Raw genomic sequence first — 9,253 nt, forward strand, 5'->3', positions numbered from 1 at the left:
TTATGGGCACTGTAGGAGAATAATGAACGCTGTGATAATTGAACTGAAAAGAAATCAATAAAAAGGCTCTTAGTTGTCTCCTGGGTACATACTGAAGACCCCAAATCTCCAATTTACCATCCAAAGTCTCATTAAATTCTCTGGTACGTCTGACCCCACCAATGAGGACAAAGCAGTTTGGAGTGTCTAGCATGTTCTATGCAGGCCAAGTCGATTTGAATGTAATAGAAAGAACAGATGTCACCATGTAAACAAAGGAGCTTCAAAGGAGCAATAAGGTGATGATTCACAGTGGTAGCAGTGAGTGGGAATTAATGAGATTTAGGTCTGGTAAGGGCACATCTCAGGCCTGGGTTATAGATAGATAGATAGATAGATAGATAGATAGATAGATAGATAGATAGATAGATAGATAGATAGATAGATAGATAGATAGATAGATAGTGTGTGTGTGTGTGAGAGAGACAGAGAGAGAGATGTAAATGGTTGGCAATTATCAGCATTATCACAATAATTATACTATTATAAAAACAAATTAGGCTGTCATAAAGATTATTCCACTATTGTTGAGGTAACACAATGTAAGTAATTTATTAGAACTATGGCAACTATGGGTGCTGTAAACATTATCCTTCTGCCATATCTAGCACAACCAGCACAGAGTTACAACTGGTGTCTGACTGCCTTATTTTATGGTGAATTACATCTATACACTTCTAGACTGCTCCATCTCCTCAGATAAACTGTAGAATACATTTACCTGGATTACTCATTATTTAGTTGGCAGACATCATAACCCATCATTACATAAACTGAGTTGCATTCTGGCATCCAGTGGCAATTCAGACTCAACCATTTCACCTTATGTAAACTCTTAGACCACTCCCATTGTTACACCTGGCCAGTAACTCTACCACTATAATGCACCTGAGGGTGTCTGCTAGTGAACCATCTGGCAAAACAACATCACTCTTCTGTCTTTAACCCCCCCCCCCCCCCCCACCCCCCCCCCCCCCCTCTGGAATGCCATCAATGGGACCGACCTGTGGGAAGAGAACCGGAGAAATTTAAGCCCAGACTTTTTGCTGTGGACAACTTCAGCTGACACCAGGAAAAAAGAGACCAATAATAATAATAAAAGAATGGTGGTGTGTGTGCGTGTGTTGTTGGAAGGGTGGTGGGGGGGGGGGGCTTGCCTGACCAACCTGTCCCCTGGTCAAACGCTATCATTCTCTCAAGGACAGAAGATAATATGGAGTTCCATGAGAAGTCAGAGGGCTTGATGAATAAGTAAGTTCGTCTTGTATGCTACGCACCAGGTTTGCTGACAATGAAATACCAGTTACTTAGGAATTAATGAAGCATTTCAAAAACCCTGTCCAAAATTAGCCATGTGTTTGTGATACAGTTAGTGTGTTTGTGATATTTATTGTGCAGTTATATAGAGAATCACCAGATGCTATTGTATCTGCAGCGTCCATATAAGTGCCCATCTCTGGCCTGGATTTACTTCAGACAGATAATGTACAAGTTATTTGATTTTGTTGTCTGAAACATTATGGCAACTGTTTGAAAATAGAGTGCATCACAGCCATTCTGAAGCGAATTATGCTCTGCGTTATGATATAAAATGTCTGTTTGCAAGGGAAAGCAATACAGAAATTGAATCAAGACTCAACAAATAAGTGCACCTTCTGTCTATGCTTTCTAAGCTACCGATATTGATCATCTCCGCTACCTATGTCCTGGCACAAACACTCGATGTATTCCCACAGTGCTGCTAAAACCTGCCCTCTTGTGGTGAAAAAATAATATGGCTTTTGGCATAATCAATCAACTTTACTTGAGCTGCATTATTTGATTTGAAGGTTAAAGCGAAATACGGTTGTTCTTCATATTCCATACGAAATGTGTCTTATCCAGTACTTTCACAACGTCAGATAACAAAAGAATTGCTCTTCGAAAATGTGAATTACAGCAAAACTACACGAAGATGTAAACAGACACGAGTCACCCGAAAAAAAAGTGAGACCGTGTAAAATCAACAAGGCCTCTCCTCGTCGAGCGTCTCTGGGTGAACATAGCTGTGTCGTAACTCAGCTGGCTTGATGACAAGGTGCGTTCCCAAGTGGAGTACATTCCAGAACAGTGAAACTTTCCCACCTGCCACTATTCCAGACTCTCTTACTGATGAGTAAAAGCCTCTGATAGGAGGGGGATGTTCCAGGATAATTAACGTGGAAATTACGGCAGGCGCCAAGTGACGGGTGGTGGGTTGTTTGCACACTCGGTGAGCGATGAATTCCATGTGTGTTTTATTTGCCAGGAAGATTTATTTGTTTGTCTTAGTTATGTTTCTGGAGTAAAATGAAATACAAACCAGTCCCTCATAATCTATGATATATACCCAATATATTAAGTTCTTCAAATATATATATATGTGTAGCGTAACTTACATAAATTCTCTTCTCAGGTTAAGAAAAACGTATCTGTAGCCGTTTATAGCAAATAATGCTCCAACCAACTGCTTATTTTTCCCATTACCAAAATATAGAATACCAGATAACAGTCATAAATCATGCCAGTTTCAGCCCCTTACACAAGGTCTGACGCGTTCAGTTCTAGAAACTGTTGTTCTGTGTAGTTGACGCGCTAGGCTAGGAGTGTGGCGTACGTGCATCTGCTGTAAAATTGCACATTTCCAAGCTCTCGTTTAGAGGTCAAAGAGCATGACACGCCATCGGAGAGCTCACCCTTCCCACTAAGTGTACCATATTAGAGATCAGTACAGAACCCTGGGACGCTCAGAGGAATGTGGATCAAAAGACAAGACCACACATTTCGATTTCCAAGAATGAAGGGAATTTTGTAATGGGGCCTGAATGGAGTGTGTGGGTGGATATGAGAACATACAGATATTTTGGACAAACTGTTGGCAAAGTGTATATATATGGAAGTTAGTGGACTTAACTGGGTGTGTTTGTATTATATGTGTGACTCAACAGTCGCTCTCAAGCCACACGTCATTAAAAACACTGAGGTACTGGTAGACTGGAATATTTTTTTATTAATGGTTACCTATCCATTCATGGATATGTATTACTAATGATTTTGTCTAACTGAATTATGTGGTCAAAACAGAGAGCTGTATATGGAGCAAAAATCACAGTGAAGAGAATATATCAGCATCCAGACCACTGTCGTAGGCCTATTATTAAGTGTCGTTGCAAACAATGTACAGACTAGTTGCAGATATTCAGTTTCATATTCAGGTGACCATAAGGGACCAAAGGAGTTGTTTTTCAAACTTCCCCTAAATTATTCGTTCAGGTTTATTGAATCATAGTTATATACATATCTATATTATAAGAACCATGTAAGTAAGTATGTAAGAATTATATGAAAAATTCTCGATCATTCTCAGATGTTTTTCTCCTTGTACTGACTTACACTGGCTAAAGAGCGTATACCGTTTGCCACTGATTTGAAAGAAATATGATTATTGACCATTATATACTAAGCATAACTGAATTTGAATACCAACAAACAAAGCAAAGGACATCAGATAAGAGCCATAGTTGTAGTGGAATTATTGTGCCCATTTTGGTGCTACATACCAAGATCACTGCTCTCTTCCCTGCTCTAGGAGAAGAACTTTATGTGTCACACACACACACTGCACTTAACCCATCCTAATACCACACACACACAGGAGCAGTGGGCAGTTGGCGCCGGCGCCTGGGGGGCAAACTCCAGGTCCTTTTGCTAGTGCCTTGGTCGAGGTCACTGACACGCGTACTAATACTAATCCTCGCATGCGGTGGGAGGAAACCGCGTGCATGTCTGTGTCGCGGGAGAGAACCCAGAGGACACCCACGCAAACACGGGGAGAACACGCAAACCCCATGCAGAAAGGACCTGGGACGGCCGAGATTCGAACCCAGTGCCCTCTCGCTGCGAGGCAACAGCGCGAACCACTGAGCCACCTGTCATTGTCACACTGAGAATAACTAGAGCACCTGAGTCAACTTCAAGCTGGTGTAATTGAACTTAATGATGAACATGTCAGGGCCTCAGCGGTCACAGATTCATTTGTATTGGCAGGAAATGTCAGAGTTAGGCGTGCTGAGAAAACGGCCCTCGTTGTTCTAAGCGGACACTGTTAAAGCCAACAGTGAAGCTAATCAGACAGCTGACGAGAGTCTAGGGACCAGGAGAACCGGTCTATGCGAGTACATCTAATTGTCAGAGCCGTTTGGCTGGAAGAAAACCTTTGTGCGAATAACAATGGGAAAATCATACGTGTTTAATATTTCTGCGAAGGAATATGGTCCCATGCGTATTGGGAACTATCAGAGATGCACACAGTATAGTGCAGACCAAGACTGGCCATAACCAATAACATCACAAACTGCCCTTGTGTCATGATTGACAGGTAGCTGACTATATTAACCCCAAACAAAACCACCGACTGATCAATAGGATCAGAAGCCCCCTCGATATCACACACTAAGAAACGTTGAATGATTAATAAACCACAACCGCACGGAGAACAAAACACATTCACACTGCTGCAGCAGCAGCAATAAATGAATTAACACGTTAATAAATTATGATTTGGTAGTGTAATTAAAGTTATTCATTTTTTGAGATCGAATACAATTAAGGTGTATCTTGTATGCTTTGTTTACAAAACCAACACATTCCCAAAGGTAAACTGTTCCATCCTTTATTAAACATAGCTTGCAAGAGATAAATATTACAAAGTTATTTCCTCCAAAATTAGCTTATTTTTTTTTTCAGTCAATGCATAATTGTTGTTAATCAACCGGCAGTAATCAAACAGCATTTTTTCATCTGTGTTTTCTTTTTTCTTTTTTTTTTTAGACAGTTAAATACCAAGGATGTGCAAAAGATCTTGATTAATGTTCCAAATAAAATAAAAACTTGACTAAAGCACTTTTATCGAGCCTTGAAATAAATTCGTCATTATTCGGAGCCAATCCAAAGCTGTCCATATGATTACTACAGATTTTCTAATTACTCCATCATAACCTTTTTATTTTAAACAAACTGATTTAAATATTGCCATATTGTAAATATTCAAACATGTATTTGCAGCTAAGTCTGTTTAAAAAAAAGATTCCAAAGTTCAGTTGCAATTTAGAAAAAAAAAAAAATAAATTCAACAAAACGTGTGATCCAGACCCCTCTATTCCCATTCCAAATGAAAGTTATCGGCATTTGCAACAAAAAACCAGGATGGCAGGAGAAAAATAATAAAGAGTAAGAGAATGAAAGAAGAGATAAAAATCAGAAAACGTGATTTGATTCTTGGAGTGACATCATATGGTAAAAAGAAGCAAACCCCTGCGTTGTAACGCTAATCTCCAGATAAGCTGATTGTCCGATCCCAGGGCTATGGACAGTTACTCCATGGTGACACTGACACGTTGAAAAAAGTAAAAGAAAAGAAAGAGAATAATAAAGAATGTCACAATCCTTGTATTCAACACTTGAGTTAAGTGTACAAATTGTCCTTATATATATTTTTTGTAATAGGCTGAAGGCATTCCTCAATAGAACAGTCAAAATAATAATAATAAAAAATTTCCTTACATCAAGGATGTATACTATGTATACAATTTTCCATGAAAAAAAGAGAGGAAAAAAACAAAAAACAAAAACAAGAGCATTGTGAAATTTCCCACTAAGAAAACAACTTGAATAGAAGGAATAAAGACTATTGAAGATCTTTTTTTTTTTTATTTGAAGAAATAGAAAAGAAGACTGTACAAGATCTGCCCTTTAGGGTAGACTGCACCCTGTCATTTAACTCAAGGTAACTTATTTCATGATAGCATGCTTTGATTTTGCATCTACAGGGGGGAAACGCTTTGGATCTGGTCAAGTGTAGGGTAATACTGTCAACTGTTTGATCCACTCCAAGTCTTATGAAGCCAAAACTTTGAATGGGATACCTAGAGAACTGTTTTTATTCAACTTCTGTTCAACTTCAAATGTTCTTGACCAAAGGGGAAACAAAAGAAAAAAAAAGGGAGGGGGGGATAGCAACACACACTAAAATGTACAAGAACATCCCAAAATGTCCCAGTCCAAAGACTCTGGCATGGATCAAACACTCCACCCGGAAAAGAAAAGGAAAAAAAAAAAAAAAAAAAACAGAAGAAGAGAAAAAAAAAAAAAAAAGATTTTTTTTTTTTTGCAAGTACTACATACTACAAAAACATACAGCCAGGGAGAAGAATGCATCTAAAGAGCTCATTCAAAAACAAGAGAATTATAATCCCAAACATTTTGCACATTTGTTACACAATAATACACAGTGATCACAAAACGAAATGACAAGCTTCACAATATTCATGGCTTTTTGTTTGCTTTTCTACACAATATACAACCATTTTAATTTCATTTCATTTTTTTTTAAATTCAAGGGAGAAAAAAAGCATATGTACAATAAGTCATTATTACTTTTGACCTAGCAAATATCGTGTCATTTTTATTTCACAATTCATACTTTTTTTTTTGTTTGATTAAATTTGATTTTTTTTTTTAAGAAATATCGCAAATTAAACAACCAAACAAAAAAAAAATGAACCCAACCAAGGAAATAGTCAGCAAAAGAACTTTTACGTTTCAAAACCTTTAGAAAATGACTTTTCAAAATCCAACATTTTTGCTGTAGATAGTAACAAAGGTACATGGATGCATCTGTTATAGTCTGCAAGAGAGAGAGCAAGAGAGAGAAAGGAACTGTTCTATACAAGTCCTGCATTTTTTTTTCCTCAAAGAATATATAAAAACAATCAAATACAAGAGTGGACATAATTCCACCTGTCATTATGAATTAGAAATATGTCTAGAAAAAGTGAATAACATTTTACTCTAAGCACAAAGGATTGGCGGGGGTGGGGGGGGGGGGGGGGGGTGGGGGGGTGTGGCGGGGACTGATTCATCATTCTAAAGAGAAACGAGCAAAACTCCCTACCAAGCTAATATTGCACCTGTGAATCAAATCCAAGGTAGTTTCAACATGAATGTGTTTTTTTTTGTAGATTGCATTGTCCCGTCACAGTCTATGGCAGTGTGCGGCCTGCCCTGTTAAACGACGCCACAATCCACCTACAGTGCTCTGAGGGCAAACAAAACACAGCACCGCTCCAGAGTGCTAGATTGCATTTCCATCCTCGACAGCTGTTTGATTGACAAGTGAAATCACTGACGCTCTTCAGAATCTTCAAAGTATGCCAACCCTCTCATCTGCAACTATCTGCCCTGTAGATTAGCTGAACATGACTTCCCTGAAAACGTGTGGTTTTTACCGGTAGAAAATATGTCAGAAGAAACATAAGTGCCGTTTTTTGTTTTGTTTTTTTTAGTTTTTGACGTTTTTTTTTTCCTCTCTCTTTTTTCTGTGGTTGCTCATAGATTCATTCACAGTCCTTTGGTTTTTCTAGACTCTGTGACCTTGTTGAACTCTGATCAAGCAACCAGGCCAACCATTTGCCAAAACAAAAACAGACAGTCAACCCATAAACATCTATGAACAAAGCTGCTGACAAGAAAACCTGATAACCACGGCCGATTAAGGCTCAGTTCCATTAGGAAATGAGGAACTAACAGACTAACAAAGACGTATCAAAAATGTGCCTGATCTTTCACTGTAACTCTTGACTGTCTGGAGGTCATGTGAGGTCCAAAAGATGAAATCTCTGGTAATGCAACTTTAAACACTATTTAATACTGCATACTGACCAAAAACACTGCTCTCAACCTGCTCTTAAATACACAGAGGGTGTAAGAGAGGGTAAATAAGGGAATTTAAAAAGGCCTGAACTCAAGCTTTCATCGTGTTTATAGTCCTGTTTCATCCATATCTGTCAGAGGTAAACAGGGACAAAAGAATACCCATTGGGAAAAGATACCGCTATGAATCCTCATTGTTCCAAACTCCAAATTCAGTGTGTGTGCCATCCAATCTAATCTCTCCTCTGGCTCTCTCATAGACTTGTCTGATGACATCCATACCTTGAAAAACCTGTGAACTGTAACATTCTTCTCCAACCGTTTTTTTTTTTTTTTTTTCCTCGTTTTTTTTTTTTTTTTTTTGTCATTTGTTAAATCAGAAAAAGTGCTCCTTGAGAACGGGGTGTCTCACGTGCGATACCTTAAAAAAATCAATGATTGATCCATCCATGTCTATGCCACTACAGCTTTACCCATCTCCTTGTCTCAAAAACCATGATCTCCAACTAGCATATCTATACATAATCCATACAGATATTGAATAGTTTCTATATGTCTGTTCCTTCTTTCTTTTCTTTTCTTTTCTTTTTTTTTATGATGATTATCGTCTCCTGTGGTTAGTACCTCTTAGATACATCACCAATTCAGCAGGAGACGCCGCCAAAAAGGGCATTACAAAGAAAAAAAAAAATCAATTAAAGCAAAATAAAAAAAAAAAAAAAATTGAAAACAAAATGAGAAATAAGGGAGCATAGTTCTTGGTGGTGTTGGAGCTCTCTGGTTTGATTCTTCTCCAGACTTCGAGAGAGTTGACGTCACTGCATACTTTGAAAATGAAGGCATTGAAAGGACACAGGAGACATTTCATTAGGGCACCATCTATCAAAAACAGTGCTTGGCAGAGAGGTGGGACTGTTTTGAATTTTGTTTTTTTTTCGACCTCTACATTCAATAGCGACCATCTACCGTCGCTAGCACTCTTTTCAGGTCTTTTCAGCACCGTGCGCTTTTTTAGGAGGTCTTGCCAAGGCCGTTCGCTCTAACAACACTTTTTTGTGTGTGTGTGTGTGTGTGTGTGTGTGTAGCCAATGACTCATCCCTCAATGTCTTAACCGCATGTCTATCATCTTCAGTGACTCTGCAAAAAAAAAAAAAAGCTCCTGCTTTTCTCTGGTACTCCTGTAGCCTTCTCAAGGCGAAACCAACAGTCTGTGGACCAATCCCATCCCCCCATACCCCCCCCCCCCCCCCATTGCATCCGCGCAAAAAAAAACTGCTCCCGCGTGGGGAAGGAAAAGGAAAAAAGTCCGTCTTGCTCCATTAACCCATTTACTACAGGCTCTTTATACGCAGAGGTTGTTTGTAATCACTACAAAGACTCTGGTCTACCAGCGTGGACAGTCTGAAAAGCCATTCCTCTTCCCAAAGCTTAGCTATGCTTCAGAAGCTTTTATGTGGCGTACACAACGTACAGCAGGGAGGCTCT

This window comes from Chanos chanos, chromosome 12, assembly GCF_902362185.1.
Source record: "Chanos chanos chromosome 12, fChaCha1.1, whole genome shotgun sequence".
NCBI lineage: Eukaryota > Metazoa > Chordata > Actinopteri > Gonorynchiformes > Chanidae > Chanos > Chanos chanos.